This window comes from Lissotriton helveticus, chromosome 8, assembly GCF_964261635.1.
Source record: "Lissotriton helveticus chromosome 8, aLisHel1.1, whole genome shotgun sequence".
In the NCBI taxonomy this organism is placed as follows: Eukaryota; Metazoa; Chordata; class Amphibia; order Caudata; family Salamandridae; genus Lissotriton; species Lissotriton helveticus.
In genome coordinates this window covers 605,132,814-605,151,407 of record NC_136069.1, presented here as the reverse complement: position 1 = coordinate 605,151,407, position 18,594 = coordinate 605,132,814, and positions in this window count along the sequence as shown.

Genomic DNA, 18,594 nt, shown 5'->3' with positions numbered 1-18,594 from the left:
TGACACCTTCAATTGTTTCTACCTTCATCTTGTATGGAGGAATGTTTGAAAATCTATTCCCTGTTTCACTGAAATTTTGACTGGATCAACATGTTTCATCAGACCCATTTCACTTCCAGACAAATCCCAAATTTCAGATTTGACTGTCTTTTTTAATTCTTCAGGCAAATTTTCTTTATCAAATACTGCGAATAATTTTGTTTTCTCTGCTTCAACCATTAACATTATTAATTTATAAAGCCCATCCTCCTCAAATGTCTGCAATCAATACCTTCCAGTGAGCAATACATTTTCAAATTCATTTTACAGAGAATGTCCCTGCCTAACAGGTTCACAGGACTGCTGCCACCAACTACAAATCTGTGTTTATCTTTAAACTTGCCAATTTCAATATCAACAGGCTCAGTTAGACTCGTTTTAATCTGCTGATTTGCTTCACCAACTACTTGGACGGAATCCCCAGAGAGAGGGAGGTTTTCTATTTCCACTGATCTAACAGTAGAACGGGTAGCACCAGTGTCCACAAGGAAAGTGATATCTACATCATTCACTTTGCCATCAATAAATGGACCAGACTGGTCAACCTCAAGAGTGGCTCCAATCACGCACTCTTCCCTCTCTCTCGGGCACCGTCATAAGTAGTCCTCAGAATCACTTCCTTGATTTTCTGTCATCAAAAATTGTCCAGACAAATTTGGCACATTTGCTCTTTGTGTTCTTATTACCTGATCAGCTCCACTGAATCCTGACTCCTAATATATCTTTGAACACCTCTATTGTTTGGGAGAGGAGGCTGAGGAATTTGGCTCTGCTCATTCGCTAACTGTCGCTGTAGCTGTTGCTGAAGATTCAACTCATTTAACTGCTGCTGAAGCTGTTGCTGTAGATTTACACCGTTCTGCATCTGTGGATTTAATGATGCATTTTTGAAATTTCTGGGCGGATTTTTACACTCGCGTTTCCAGTGTCCAATTTCTCCACAATTAAAACAGGGCAATTTCTGCTTCAGTTCTTCAATATTAACATTACATTTCGGTTTATTAAAATTTCCCTTAAATGTTCCTTGACCTTGATTATGGTTGTAATTTACATTTTTATTCTCTAAACTGCGATCTGTTGTTCGGCTACTTTCACTTGTGCCCACATTGCTTTCTCTTTTAATCTCTTCTGTTTGGCATCTATCTCATCACTGCAGTATTTTGCCTTTCTGAGTATGAGAGTGCTTGCCATCCGACAAGTCCATTCCTGATCATATCACCAATTTCAGGTTTCAGGCCATAAACAAATCTGTAAATGAAGTGGCTCATGTCCTTTTCACTTAATTTCTCATAGCCACTGTACTGTTTGAAAACCAACAGTAATCTTTCATAGAATGAATGAACTGACTCTTTTGGCTCCTGATTTGTTCTGTCTATTTTTACCCAATCTACTTCTTTGGGGCAATTTTCCCTTTTAACCAGTAAATCACTTTGTCATATAATTCCATGACAATTGACGATGGAGCACCTGTCTCTTTATCTGGAGCTGGTTCAACTTTGGGCCAACTTACAGCAATTTTGCATTCTGTCCAGAGATCTGATGGAACAACAATGTCAAAGAATCCATCAAGATCAATCCACAGAACTTTCGACACCTTTATAAATCTGTCCACCTGTCGATACCATTCCACAGGCTTCTCTCTCAGCCGAGGAAAATCATTTGTGAACAACAAAATGTCTTGTCTAGACCAGGGAACATGCACATAACCACCACCTGCAATTTCTCTCATTGGGTACTGATTGGACAATTTTTTTCTCCTCTCTTCCTCCTTCTTCTTGGTCCATTTCACCCTCCATTTACTTAAATCGCCCAACTTTTTGATGTACACAATCAAATCTTTTATATGCATGATTCTTCCCATTGCATTAAAATTCCCAATATCTTTTTCAGTAAAATCTAATCTGTAATGTTTTGTAAAAATTTTCTGTTTGCTCAAATCAATCTCTAATTCTGCAGTCAATTCTTCCAATTGATCATATTTATTCTTTGTTTTCCATTGTATGCTTCTGCAAATGAACAGCAGTTCATCATCCTGATAATGCTTCAAACTGTCAGGACCAATTGTGCCAATTATTAATTCCTCTAAATCTGCTTTTAATTTTGCAACATCAAGTTTTGAAATAGGATCAGTTTTCTCAAGACTCTTTTCTGGAGATTCAGTATCTGATTCAGCACCTATTGGTGTTCTGCATAATGAACCTGGATTGAAAGTTAAATCAGGCATCATTGTTTTTTCTCGATGTATTTCAGTTAATTTTGTGAAGTTGTGTAGAAGTGTGGCTCAATGGTTAGAGCGGCAGACCCTGATGCAGAGGTCTAGCCCGGGACCAGGGTTCAATTCCCTGCCTCGGCGGGTCTTGGGCTCAAAATTCCATGGACCTCATAATTCTCGCCTCGGTGCCTATACCAATCATGGAGTCCCACTCTGCAACTCTGGGCAATAGCTTGCTTAATCTCCACAACAGCCCTCACAACGCTAAGGATGCTTGGCCTCCACCTTGGGGGTGCCCAGGAGTGGACACCTCACAGGGAAAGCCAGGATGGGTTCCACAGCGGTATTTGTACAAGCGCCTTGAGACCCTTGCGGGTGAGTAGTGCGCTATACAAGTATCAATTTACATTTACATTACATTTACATTTAATTCTGAGTAGAATTTTTCAGCCACTTTCTGAATTTCTGCATTTAACGGAATTGTTAAACCTGTTTGTCTAATTTCTCCATGATCAAAAACAGGCTCAACAGGACCAATTGTTACTGGAACTGTCACTGCTTCCATGCCTTTAGTTAATTGCCGAACTAATTCTTCCTTTGATCGTAAATATTCTGAAGTATTTGTAACTTCCTCATTTCTATCAGCTCCCATTGTATTTTTAGGAATGTCTATTCTCATAGGTGTTTCAGGAAAATATCTGCTTTCCTCATAAACGCTAGAATTTGTTCTTGTTTCTAACCTTACAGGAGTTTCAAAAGATTCTGAATTATTCGGGTACAATCTGGGTGAACTCTCATTTAATGGAGGTGCACTTGGTGTGGTTCCTGTAGAACCCATTGGGGTAGACCATGAACAAGCTGGTTTTAGAGGAGTCTGTTTTTTATTAGTCATATAAATTTCTTCTAAAACTTGATCTCCTGAATTAGGAGATCAAGTTTTAGAAGAAATTTATATGACTGTCTAAAACTGTATTATTTTTCTTTTGGGTTTTCTTTTGACCTGGTATTTCTGTAATCATTTCCATCACTGTATAAAGACCATCACACATGTCTGCCTGTCTCCACTGACGCATTCTATCCTCATGGGTCTCATGTTTAAATTTTGATGATTTCGGAGGTCTTATTATACCACTTGCTACTCGCTGAAGCTGAAACATCTCATCCTCCCATTCAACTAAAGCCTCAAATTGTGTTGGTCTAGGCTTCGGCACAAGAGCTGTCATTCTTTGTCTTAAATTTTTTTAAATCCTCATATTAAATGAACCATCTTCCGGCCAAGCCAGAACACCATCATTTTTAGTGTATTGCATCCAAGCATCAAACCAAAGACAAGTATGATAACCATATTCACCTTCCATATAGGCTGCGGGTGTTTTGTACTTATGGAGTAACTTTCCACCTCGCGTTTCAATTTTCTTATCAGGTGAAATAAAAATTTTAAATCTCTGAAGCAATGTAAGCTTTTTCTCCTCTTTTTTATAAGAATAACTCATGTTTAATCAAATCTGTTTCATTGAAAATGATCGTAAATGTTTTCTGGATGTTCCGCTAAACTAGCCAATCCGTGCGCGAAAAACACATCAACAAGCCAATTAGGTTAAGCCACGTCACTACCTTGCTCAACCAATAGAATTACTGTTTTCCCAAAGAACCAATCAGCTAACAGCTCGTCAGAGTCACATGAACCAATCAGTGCGCTAGCTGTGACATATGTTAGCCAATAACAGCGCGAACTCTGTGACGTACACAGCCGCTGCAGCTCCTCACCTCTCACTCCCAGCGCTCACCCCTCCTTCACAAAAACTTTTCACAGCGCCATTTTAAATAACATTTTCTCAATGGATTTTAGTTAATAACAACAAATAAACAAACCTTCTGTCCGTTTCGCTTAATAAAGTGACAGTTTATACAACCATTCAAGTATTCCTTTGCGTGGAATAGACGACGCTATTCGCACAGAATATACATTCGTTGATAAAGTAAGACTACTCTACCCTTCTAGCAGGAAATACCTAACTCGTTTCCCTTTGAATGCACATAAAGTAACAGTTCAAAGTTTGACTCGAACAAAATTACAAAATCATTTACGCACTTTTGAACGGAAAATTTCCCTAACCACACATACATGAAATCTTGGTAGGACTTTAAGCAACCATAGAAATCCACATTCGCCAGTAAAATTAGAAGACACTAACTTACCCTTCACTCAAGTTTGGATACATTCTACTACTCTTTTCACAGTGAGTTTTAAAACAGGCTCCAAGTCCCTATACTCAAAAGCTACAATTTCATAGACAATCCTTACTATTCATTTTACCTAGCACACCTAGAATCCCTAAACTTGTGTTGTACGCCCACAACACTAGTGATAACAATATCACTATTTTGAAACAGGACAAATTCACTGTGCAACTTCACTTTATCACACCACTCATATGCCGGCTCAACTAGGAATTTCCACACTGCAGGGAAAAACCTTTTGACTACATATAACAACTGACAAAACTCAACATGTGTTAAACATCGATCCTATGTAACTACCATGTAGCATGTCGGTTACCATAGCAACCGTAACTCTGCTACCAGAGAATTGATCCAGCGCCCCTATAGAAAATATGCCATAAGCAACGCTACCTAACTCCACAATATTCACCATTAATCATAAATCATTCACAAGGCCCATAAACTAACATGACATATTTTGAGCAACTGAATCATGTGACCTAATTAATAAAACCTATTCACAAATTATATACACATTTTATATACAACTGCAGCATAATGTTCTCACCATGGTTATATAAAACTTTGCATTTAATTAAGCCACTTAGGCGAATGAATCTGCTAATGGTAACCTAAAACTCATAAATAACAAGGCCAGCTTGTATTTTAAAATTCTTATTTATTAACTATTATTCAAGGAAAGTGCATTTTATTTGAATCTTTTTGTTGAAGCATTATCATTTTAGAGGATTAGCAAAAGTATTGACAGTCACAAGCAAAATCAGTTAGCATATTTTTAAAATGAATAAGCAGTTTTCCCATCACCTAAACCCTAAAGTCCCTGTCTAAAGCTCACTTCACCTAAAAGAATAAAGTTAAAGACATTAGGCCTATTGATTCTTACGTGGTCCAGGAAAAAGTCCGACAGCACGTCTCAGTCTCAGGAGAAGATGAGCAGCAAGCGTGCCCTCCCTCCCTAGGGGTCAGTTTTTATACCTTTCTAACTAGTCTGAAGTAACATAATCGAGCATTTTTTCCAAAAGCTGAAGTCTCGATTGGCCAAACCACATCGGCCCACTATTAGGTCATTGTCCTCTGACTAAGTCTGGGGCCACATCACAGCCCATATTGTTCATAGTTGTACCATCCTCTTTGCTTCCTCAAAAAGTTACATTTCCCGAGGAGGAACTCTCGTCTCTTAATCTTGGCAGGTTCCGCCATATCCTGTCCTTGACAAGGACAGCAAGAACGCATTTCAACTCGACCATGTCTGATATCATTTGAACGTTGACTGTTCAGCGGAAAGATGACTTTTCCATTAACACGACTGCGCATGACTGAATCTTTTTCTCTGGTCAAGTTTTCACAAACTGCAAAACCCGCCATCCATTTTTGTCAGGCCCATTCGTAAAACTAATGCATAAACAAACACAAAACATCGATTAATGTGAGAAATAAAGTTTGTTCTGTTTCCCACCCACCTTTGCTAATATTTACCCATTAATCTATGTTACCTAGCAGAAACAAATGAAGCAACAAACAGATTTGTGCAACATTTAAGACATGAAAACAAAACATGAGCACACAGAAATAAGCACATGCAATTATAAAACAGCCGCATTTAATATTGACGAAAACGATAAACAAAATTAGTTTATTTATTTTACACACACATGCATTTGCAACATGAGCTCATATATGAGCACACATATTAGTTTCCCGCGTATAGTGATCTGCAAGTTTATTCTAGGTTGATTAGTAAATTTTTTTGCACACCTTGTTATTAATATTATTTATTATGGAAGTGTAACTTTGCGAGTTGAAAACAAATTTATTTCCAAATGTCGCTCCATCATAACCTTGAGGAGGATTCTTGAACAAAAAGCAGTAACAGCGATGTTGTGACTTTGAGGAACTGTGTTTGTGTAATCCTCTTGGAGAGAAATCCATCCACATAAAAGTGGTTCTAAACTTTTTGGACTGGCTATATTTGAATCAGGTACAGAGGGGGAAGGCCTCTTTTTTTTAACCTGACATCTCGAAAACTTTGGGTAAGAAAGTCCAGAGGACAGCTTCACAGCCATCCTCTAGATGCGTTGTGGCTTTTATACTTGATCTAGATCTTCAGGTAAACAGAGGGAAAACATTTACTGTGATGTTCAGTGCCTGACCTCCAAAGCATAGACCGTTCAAGCTGGGAAGGAAATCTATAGATGAGACCTTTTTTCTCATATTTATGTTTCCTATTTTGATGTCAAGGGATCATGGAGACAACTACTTTAAGCTAAGAGTCACCAATACAAGAAAACAATAGCATCCCTTTTAAACTTCTCTTCACAACTAGGTTATGAAGCTTGTTTGGCAAATGCGTTTCATTTATTTTTCAAAAGTGCCTTCCAACAGCAATGTATGGGGTGGGTGTTTGGGGCTACACAAACATAAAACCTCTGGAATCTGTAGAAAAAAGTTGCCTGAGAAGATTGATGGCGACCTCCGTGGCGGCACCACCCTCTTGTGCTATGCCCATCTGTCATAGAGATCTTGATTTAATAAGGATTGGCTATACTTTTGTTGTGGCATGGGTTATGGATACAGAACGAAACCTTCTCAGTAGGCTAACTCTGAAAGGCTACATGGATTTAGACCGCTCTTTGGATATCCCTTAGTTCAAACCCATAAGCATACAATGTCATAGGCTGAAACATCCACAATGTGTACCTATCCTGAATCTTTGTTGGATGTTAGTCGAAGTGTCTTTCAGGTGCTAGGCCTTGCACTTTTTAAGGATGAGAGGTTGATAGCTAACTCTGCCAAAGACAGTGTTCAAGCATATTTAGCTACTTTGATAGGGGACAGGCTACAGCTGTATCTATAGGTTGTGATAAAAAATATCACAGATTTAGACTTAATCTGGTTTATCGACTGCTCAAGTTTTTGAGACAAAATGACTGGGGTAGAACGTTAATTCCTTTTTTCATGTGATCAGTCTTAAAAACAGAGCACTCTCCATTTTTTTGTTTTTTGAGCATTGTTTGATATGGACAGAACAGCATACATCAAGCAATTTCTAATATATATTCTATAAATATAGTCAGGGGCATTGTAGGGAGGCTCTGGGGGTTATGCTGCAACGGGGTACACTTGGGGTCCGATTCCGATCCTGGAAAAACGCTGTACAAATCGTGGTATGGAGCGTTTTCCCCATACAACTCGTATTTGTAAGTAGGCCCCTACAACCTAGGAAGTACGATCCGTACAAATAGACGCACTCCATACAAATTGTAAAAAAGACCATACAACTCGTATATACAAGCGATTCCGATTCGGATTGCTCTGTACGAGACGTTCCCATGTATTCCCGGCAGCAGTTTACAACCCGGCAAGTACGATTCGTACAAACGGCACTCTGTACGGCTCTTTTTTTACAAGAGCCAAAAAGTGATGGAAAAACCTTGTACGCCCCGTATGTACGGTGCGTACGGATGAGACGGAAAGTGGAGTACGGTGCGTACATACGCGATGAAGGGGTACTGGTCGTGTACGCACCGTACAAGCACCGTACCCCAAAATCGCGTATGTACGCACCATACCCCAAAATCGCGTATGTACGCACCGTACCCCAAAATCGCCTGTGTACGCACCGTACCCCAAAATCGCCTGTGTACGCACTGTACCCCAAAATCGCATATGTACGCACCGTACACCAAAATCGCCTGTGTACGCACCGTACCCCAAAATCACCTGTGTACGCACCGTACCCCAAAATCGCATATGTACGCACCGTACCCCAAAATCACATATTTACGCACCGTACCCCAAAATCGCCTGTGTACGCACCGTACCCCAAAATCACGTATGTACGCACCGTACCCCAAAATCGCATACGTATGGTGCATACATACGCGATGTTGGGGTATGCACCATACACACGCCTCGCATGTGGGGGGACACCTGTATGCCTCATACCCCTATACGACCCGTACCCCGGTATGAGTCGCACCCCCAGAACGAGTCATACCAGGGTACGAGGCGTATAGGGGTTCGCTTCGTTGCCCGGTACGAGTCATTCCCCTTATACAGGCCATTTTCCATACAAATTTTATGCTGACAACCCAGTACGAATCGTACTTGATGGGTTGGACAGCCTTTTTACAAATTGTATGGTCTTTTTTACAAATCCGTGTCGTACAGCTATTCCCGATCCGATTTGTAAGGATCGGGCCGATCTGTATGTATTTTTCCCGTACGAATCGTACTACACGGGTTGGAAGGGACTTTTACATTTTGTATGGAAAAAAATACAAATCCTATTTGTATGGAAAATAAAAATCCAGGATGAGAATCGGCCCCTTGATGTTTGTACTGTGGTGTTGCCTTTTTTATTCGAAGCCTTGAAAACTCAAGCCAACTTTATACTTTTTAAAACAACTTTTAGGATGTGATCAATTTTATTGCCTGTTTTGGCGGTTACAATGGCTTTTTTTGTGGATGTAATGGCTGTGTTTTTGCTATCGTGAATATGAATCAAAAGGGTTGTCCTCAGAAGGGTAACACTTGTCAGAACATTGGTATAATGAAATATGATGTTCAAAGGTTGCAAATGTGTGCCATGAAATATATGATGTGCAAGTGAAAGCACATGATTTACCTTTAGTTACAGTATTAAAGTCACATCACAGCATTGAGCACTATAACGCCACAATACCACGTTGGTAGTTTTCCAGGTAGTCAGGAACCTATTAAAGACAGGACAATGTTTTTTTTTCCATGATGTTATTGCTACCTTTAATGAGATTATATCACAACAGATAATAAATATTTGCAACAACGGGTGAGTTGAAAAACATAGTTTACCACTTAATGAATATCAGTAACTCAATATTCTACTAAAACAATGATCTTCAAATAAAGGGATACGGACCATGTCACCTGTCTTTAAAACCACTTTCAGAAATTGTTTTAACATAGAATGGGGGGAGAGTTTGTGTGAATTGTTTACAGAGTAGAAAAAAGCTGGCTAATGAATAACAATAACTACTGTAATAATTCTCCTCCAATGGAATTGTACTTATTTTACCACGTTCCTTGTGGCAAGGGCAAGTAATTCCTACTTTTGATCCCACATCTCCAGATTGCATATTGGTGGATGAAGGGCTACTGAATGAAATAAATTAAACTTCTTTAGCCACAGTATTCCCTAATCTTTGAGGCACTAAGATCTTCATATTCTAGTTATGATGAATTTCTTGGAGAGTTTTATGATCAGGATTATTCGAGTAGCTCAATAGAAACAGAACAATCACCAGCAGCGTGGCTAAAATCCTTAACTCATATGATCTTATAACAAGGAATATTCAAGAGCAAATGTCAGGTGTGTGAAAGACAAATAACAGTGACAATTGGTGTTGAGCCACCCTGACTCCCACATAATATATTAAGTAACATCATTATAAATCAAGTAGTATTATGATGGTCCATCGTTCTGTAGAATGGGTAAGATATCTTACTCTCCACTTAGGAGGTCCCATGCCTGGCACTGAGAGTCTCGGTAGAAGGGCTTGTCCCTGCCTGACGACTTGGTTGACAATAATTGTGGGAAAGAAGTATGGAGTTTCACAATCCTCTCGATCAGCTTCAAAAGTCTGCATTGTGCCCAATCCATGATTGCTGAGAAATGTAGGCTCTGAAATATTGAAGGAAATACAATTTGTTGCAGTAACGGGATAAAGCCTACAAAGTGTATTGGTACAATTGAGTTAATTACACTGAGGATGTATAGTCTTGATTTGCACAGGATAGTTTTGGCCAAAGACACTTTTATATCCGCCTTACGGTAGGAAAGTGTGGCCTAATTTATGATGGGTCTTTCCTGGCTTACCATATCCTAAAGGCTGCCTTTTTTGGTCTAGAATTGTTTGAAACATTTAGGACTGATTTACAAAAGTTTTGCCCTGCCCCAAGTCAGTCATTTTTGAGAGAAGGTGGTCTTAAATGTGTCATAAAATAGAATAACATATTTGTCAATCACACCCATTTTCATGGTTTAAGAAACTTAAAACTATCTAAATATAGGAAACATGCTTTTAAAATCAGCAGGTGAGAGAAAACATCTGAAGACGTTGTTTTAATAGATACACTAATTGAACCTTTTCCTACATAGTTAAAGAGAACATGATAAGCTTTATTTGCTTCATCATCTTATAAGATAAAATATTATACAATTATGTCACGGAGAGGTTTACTTATTGCAAAGTAGGAGAATTAATAGCTCTTTATTATTTAGAACTTCTGGAAAATGAAGCAAAGGACCAGGAAGAATTAATAAACTGAATTCATCGCGTGAAAGAATAGTTTCACATAATTGTGATTTAGGTGTACTCTTTAGGAGTGACAATGCAATTCCCTAGGCTTACCAAAGTATGTGAAAATACGCCCAGAGAAAGTTTAGACGATTGGCAAGTAATTATCTCTAAGAGGGAACAAAATGTACTAGTTGATTTAAGCTCTCATTATTATATCTTCTAAATACCATATGCTGAATCATTAAAATAACATTATAAATGTAATGAGTGACCAGGTTACACTGGACAAAAACATACCAAATGCTTAGCATATAATTAAGTATTCAAAAAGTGATGGATGGAATGCTTGAATCAGTCTTAGTCACTAGTATTTACTTGGGCTGCATCCCAGTCCAGTGTTATTTTGCACACCATGCCACATCAGTTTGGAACCAGCCCCATACACATCTGTCATGATCCTGCTCCAATGGGAACAGTCCAGCCCGAACTGCCAGGTTAGGTCCTCCCTGGACATTAACAAAAGCAACCCAGGACCTGTTTCAACCTGATTAGTGATTATCAGCCAGGTATAGCTTGGTCCCAGTGACAGAGTGTGCACGGGACCCACACCTGGGCATACCCTCCTGACATAGTGCTGCACACTATAGTATACAAAAAGTGTTCGATGGAATGCTTGCATTAAACTCAGCTGTGTAATTGCTCAGGCCACATCCCAATCCATCGTTATTTTTCACAACATGCCACCGGAGTTTGGACACAACCATATGCAAATCAGTCTTGACCCTTATCCAGTGGGAACCGTCTAGCCAGAACTGCCAGGCCAGGTCTGCCCTGAACCAGAGCACAAGCAGCCTAGGACCGGTTTCACCCTGATTAGAGCTTATCAGCCAGCTATTACTTGGTTTCAGTACCACAGGGTGCTCGCGAACCACATATGGGCATACTAATCCTAGGTAGGACTACACACTAAAGTATACCAAAAGTGATAGCAATGTGTCACTGAAACCAAGCTATACCTGACTGATGAGCCTCAATTAGGGTTAAACTGGTCCTGGGTTGCTTGTATTCCCGGATCAGGGAGGACCTGAACTGGAACCTATTTTTTTAAACAAATAATTTTTAACAGACCAAACTATAAAATCACTTTGACCGTTGATTGTTTTTTCCCAGTGAATATCTAGCTTTTTTAAACATATAGTAAGATATTAGTAACATACTTAAGTGTATGGAGTAGGCCCCTGGCTACATAAAAAGTCTTGAGTAGGTGGAGGGAGGGAGCTTTCGGTGAAGAGCTGCGTAGAGAGCACAGATGGCTCAGGCTTGAAGACCTAATGGTGTTTCGGTCTGTGGAGGGAATGGCCTCTATTTACTGTCTGCAAACTGATCAATGGCTATGCATGGTAGGAGCTTGCCTAACTAATGCAACTTGTGTCTGTGGTGGGAAATGGGCACACTCTATGCACAGACTGTGCATAGTAGAGGTTAACCCACTAAAATGAGTTTTTGGGGGGTGTGAGCTCTAGGCACAGTCTATGCACTGAAACAGACTATGAGTAGTAGGTTGTTCAACATTTAATATTTAACTTCCAATCCTATGCTTAAAACTTTGCTAGAAAGACATTTGAGGTGAGAAGATTCAGAGTGTCGTTCATATTGAAGGGTGCTCTATACAGGATCTGCTCACCACCTAAACGTTGGAGCTACCCAGAGTTCCTTGCTGGCCTTCTTACATAATTTATGTAGCACTCTAAGCCTAAAATGGATTGTTTTGATACATGAATATATCTATACTACTATTATATAGGAAGAACTTTGAACCTTTGAGGCGGGTAAACTCGGGAACCACAGCGGCAATCCACACACCCGATACATCGTTGTAATCGTCAGGGTGTGCAGATGGACATTGGCTATATAAACCTAATAAATATACGTAATTTCAAAAATGTACCAAACAAAAAAAAGTAGTTCCTTGGAAGAAGCGCCGGCCGCGACGTGCGTGTTGACGTTAGGAGCGCGGGGAGGAGCGGCGTACAGGAGCGCGAAGGGGACCGGTGGACATGAGCGCGGGGAGGAGCAGCGCACAGGCGAGGAGCGGTGAGGAGCGGCGGACAGGCGGTAAGGAGCGGTGGACAGGCAGTGAGGAGCGGCGGACAGGCAGTGGGGAGCGGTGGACAGGCGGTGAGGAGCGGCGGACAGGTGGTGAGGAGCGGTTGACAGGCGGTGAGGAGCGGCAGACAGGCGGGGAGGAGCGGTGAGCTGCGGATCAGGTAGGTTATTTATTTATTTATTTAGGAGCGGTGAGCGGCGGCAAAATACAAAAGCAAACGTTACCTTAAATGAAGCAAAAATGACAATCGTGAGCCAACAAAATACAAGAGGAAGCAAATGGTGCATTACAAAAGTGAGCCAAATGGTGCATTACAGGAGGAAAAAGTGACGTGTGCAGGTAACAAAAGCGTACAAAGTTAACAGAGGTATAATACTGCATTACAGGAGGAAAAAGTGACGTGTGCAGGTTACAAAAGCGTACAAAGTAAACATAGAGGTATAATACTGCAATATATGGAGGAAGGCTCTGGGGGACCCACGGACAACGTCGGGCAGGGCGGGGGCCCTGAAGCCTAATTGCTCCTGGACAACGTCGGGACGGGCTGCTACTAAATATATAAAAATACTCACACTACAACTCATAGATCATCTCATAAAGTTATAATATTTATCCCTATGTTTCATACAACCTCTCATACACATACAGCTTTTCAATCAATTTTTATCCTCAAAATTAAATGTAATTCACATACCTGAAAATTTAGTTTATTGGCGAAATAGTGTTTTTGTGTTTTATTGGAGAGATTCAATACTCTTAGGAAATGTGAAAACTAAGCATAATAATGGCACATCACTCTCACATAAAGCAATTATTAATGGCATCCTTTTCAACTTTGCACTCTCTAATACTGTTGAAGGCAGCAAATAAAAACATATCTATCATATTTTAGTTTTGTAACTCCACTTCCAAATGGTTAGTATGTATTACCCCTTTCGTGCACTTTTATTAAGAAACTCAATATGGTAGGGTATTTGTGCATATTCACAACTTATTTGCGATCATAGCGCCAAATTTGCGAAACAAATATGGGAGTTTAAAAGCATAGTTAGCTTGGTAGATTTATGACTTTAAAACTACTGTACACTTTATTAGCAAGCTCTCACTAGAATATCAAACCCATATTATGCATCAATGAGTCTAAACACCTCTAATTTCTAAAAACAGGCAACTCTCTCTATAACACACTTCCCCCAATGCCCTTATAGCACAGTCTCAAAAGCATCCCACTAGAACCAGTTGTACACATGTTCGCAGCACATTCTTAAAAGACCATATTAGTTACAAAATGAGCTGGAGCAAGTGTGGTTTACTGTACAGAATAAAAAGCATATCCAAGTCTGTATTACACTTTTATTTTTACCAGAGCCAATCACAGATCTATTTGCTTACCCTTTCAAGACACTACCTAATTTTATTCACCTCCATATTTGCAGCATGGAATCAAATACGTTTTACCTCCATTTTAACTGCTTTTCATTTTGAAAACTGTCTCATTAAGCTTCAGCCTTCTCCTGTCTCCACTACTGCTTCACTTCAAAATGATTAGAACGTGGATTATGGGCACAAGTGTGTGTTTTGGGCTTGAGAGGCTGCTAGAAAGAGTGGAATTGTCATGGACTTGGGGTTGCCTGATGTGGACATTGCATGGATTGGCCAGAGGGGGTTGAAGTGGCATCAATTGCTGCCTTTGGTTAAAAGCACTGTGGATTACCAACCCCAACCGCATGATTGTGCACTGTGGTGGAAAATGGTCTAGGCACACTGACTGGGGCAGGACTGGAAATACTAATGAAGGATACCTTTGCACAAATAATGACACATTTCCCTCACACTGTCTTGGTGTACTTCATCATATTATCTATCAGAAAGTGAGGGAATGAGCCACATAAGTCTCAATACCAGAGTCGCAGAACTTTTTTTCTAGGAGACCCTCAAGCACATGTTCACAGACTGCGGTATATGTAATCTCTGCTTTGTGTGGTCCAGTGGATAGCGTCATTATCTTTTTTGCCACCTGTGTATCCTGTTCTACAAGTGACATCCGCCAGAGGGAGACTGTCTAGATGTTGACAGTGGTGAGTGGATTAAACACATCTCCTATCCTTTAGGTGAATCTTTATTGGGTTAAAAGAGTAGGATAGGAATAAGACTAAAAACAAACCGGTGTTTAGTGGATGAGTTACTGGTCCACAACACCTAGTGGTCGGGTCAACGTGTATCAGCCGGAAACAGCCCCTACAGGTCTATGGGCTTCATCTGGACCACAGAAATATATACGAAGGCTTTATACTTCAGGGCTTCCAGGATAGTGTGTTATTCGTGAATGGAAGCGCTCATCTGTCTTCGTCAGTGAGCATACTTTGCTCCAGACTGAACGGGGTTATAGCTACAGTCTTTAGGGTTATAACTGTGAGGGAAATAAAGGATAATTAAATGCATGATAAAAGTAACATTTGCAATTTGCCAATTCACCCAATCGGACACTGAAAACAACGTGGGCAACGATGTCGCCAGTGACGGCGTGGTTATTTTCCCATAGATATACATCAGTGAAAGGAAGACATAGCCAGGGGGACCAGGGACACTGCCTTGCTCTCAGTCTTAGCTAATGTGTATAGAGAACTGTGAGGTAAAGCAAAGCGCTCTCTCTGTTAAATATTATTGATAGTGTATAGATAAATCCTCCCTGCGTTCAATTTTGCAAACATGCTGGCAGAACTAGGAGACAAAACTTCTCTTAGTAATTTGAACATCTGAAATGACAATACTAAGTTGTTTTAAGGACCCAGAACAGGAGGGAGGATTAATCCATACTAATATTATAAAGAGAGAGCCCAAACCTTTGAGGTGGGTAATCTCAGTAACCACAGCACCAATCACAACACCCAATACAGGGTTGGAAAGGGCAGTTGCAGCAGAAGGACATAGGCTATGCAGACGGCCACCATATATATATTTTTTGTTTTTTGCAGAGTTTTTTATAGCGCAAACTTGACCCGAACTGAATCAGGTATCAGAGCGCTTTACATAGCACCAGTTACGTTACATGAGGACACACATTCATTTTTGTTAGGCACGGGGAGATTAAGTGATTTGCCTAGAATCACAGGATGTTTGGCGTCGTTACCAAGACTCGAACCCAGATCCCCAGGTCCGAGGTCGAGCGCCTTAGCCGTTAGGCCAACTCCCCTATACATTTAAAAGGTAAAAGAACTGTGCCAGCAAAGTAGTCCCTTGTGGGCATGTCTGCGTTGTGCTGTAGGAGTGGGCTGGGGGCGTGACTAATGCTGGGGGCATGTGGTACGGCCATCACATCGTGGGGTGTGGGCATGTGCTGGGGGCGTGACAAACGCTGGGGGCGTGTGTCTGTCCTTCATGCCATGTGAGTCGTACATACAAGCGCCAATTACGTTGCTGCGCAGCATCAAGGGGCACCCTGGAGGCGTGACACGCTAGGGGCTTGAGAAACGCTGGGGGCGCATGTCCAGCCTTCATGCCATGTGAACGCAATTGCGCCGCATCAAGGGGCACGCTAGGGGCTTCATGCCATGTGGGTCATACATTAATCAGAAGATCATCTGCTGTGGCCGTGTGCTGGGGGCGTGACAACCGCGTTCACCTGGAGGCCTGGTAAGTAACGTTACTGCGGCCTCTCCTGCGCGCTGTTACTGAACTCTCTCATTCATCGAAATTACACGCGCCTGCTAACATCAACCAGGGCTGTAGCCGGGCTCAGGCGGCGGATCACTACACCAATTACACGCGCCTGCTAACATCAACCAGGGCTGCAGCTGGGCCTTCTCTGTCCCTATTCTAATGAAACAAAGAATTTTGGCTACCACGAGATTTTAAAATAAATTGCCCTTGCTAAATACACACATTACACACATTCTATTTCATCCCTGGACAACTTTGGGACGGGCTGCTAGTAACTATATATAGCTATATATCTATATCTATATCTATCTATCTATCTCTATATATATGTAATTTTTATTATTCTCGCTGAAAAAAACAAAGGTTAAATGGACGTTATACCTCTGTGAAAATATCAGTTAAAACATGCAGTTTTTAACTAACAAAACCACTGATATTCACCAGTTATAATTATTTCAAGTAACTGTAGCTCATTCCATAAAGTAACTGTAGCTCATGCCTAGCAATGCACAGTGGTGCTTTCAATCAAGTAATTTCAGTAAGTAAGTAAATAAGTAAAAGTCTTATTAAGCGTGGGAATGCCAGAGGACGTTTTGGCGCTAGCATCAGACAGCAACCCAGGAGGAACAACCTAATGCACTGAAGGACATGTCCTAAATTGTTGCAAATCAGATTGTGCTCTAAGCAAAAAGTGCAGAGAGTTCCACAGTTTTTTTGTGGCAAATGTGAAACTAGGAAATCACTGAAAAACCACAAGATCAAATCACGCTCACCAAAAGGGGTGACGTAAACATTAAAAAGAGTGGGGCTCAATGATGATTCCTGTGGGACCCCACATAAGGGCTCAGATATAAAATTGCCCAAAGTTACTACTTGCTCTCTATCTGATAGGTAGGAGCTTAAGAGAGAGAGGGCAGAATCCTTAATGCCAATGGATTCCAGCCGGTCAATTAGCAATTGGTGGTTGATGGTATCGAACGTGGCTGATAAATCCAGAAGCCACATTAACTCCCTTGTCCACAATGGATCTGATTTCTTCCATAGCAGCTATAAGGGCTGACTCAGTTCAATGATTTGGTCTAAAACCGAACACAGAGCAGGACGGAGGATGGGGTTCATCAAGGAAAGTCATGAGTTCAGCATTTATGTCCTACTCAAGAATCTTTGCCGGCAAAGGAAGGCGTGAAATAGGTCGATACATTTTTACGTCTTGGGGGTCAAGGGAAGGTTTCTTAAGTTATAGAAAGAACTGCTGCCTTCTTCCAGACTGCAGATAAATGCCATGATTCCGGGATCCTATTTAGCAAATCTGAAATATGGACTGCTATTGTCCTTGAAATGCCATGACTCACACTAGGGGGACATGGGTTTCTGGGCCATAATTTAATCTCCATTTTCGTTCCTGGCGTCGGCATATTTGACTGCATTTCAGATATTGCATTGATGTTATCAATGGTGTCATAGAACATGTCATGCAATTTGTGAGGTAATTAGCAGTGCATCGTGAGAGCACAAGTTAGAGTTACTGTAGGGCACACGTTATAGTTACAGAAAATAACTATAACTGGTGAATTTCAGTGTTTTTTTTAATAGATTTTAAAACTATAAGTCCAAATTGGCATTTTCAGCTAACTATGACATCACCAACCTTTGTTTTTTTTAGTGAATTTCTAAGGCTTCAATTTTTTTTAAATAAGATATACTTACAGTTTCAAACTATGATGTCACTTATGCTTTCCATTTTCTCGCACCAAACATTTAACTATTAGATGAAGATGTGCCATCTGAAAGTATTTGAGTATGTGTGGATTTGCTAGACCACCTTTCTGTTGAGTAGCCAAAAATAGTTTTTGGCTAAGCCTAGCTTTGTCCCCCATACAAATGTTTTTGTGTTCAAATGTCTTTATGTAGTTAATAATATAGCGTATTACATGAATATAAATGGGAAAATAGCTAACAGGTACCAACAGTATATCTCATATAAGATACTAAAGTCTTTATAGAGGTTGTGAAGGGGAAGAAGAAGGAAGGGAGGAAGAGAGAAGGGGGAA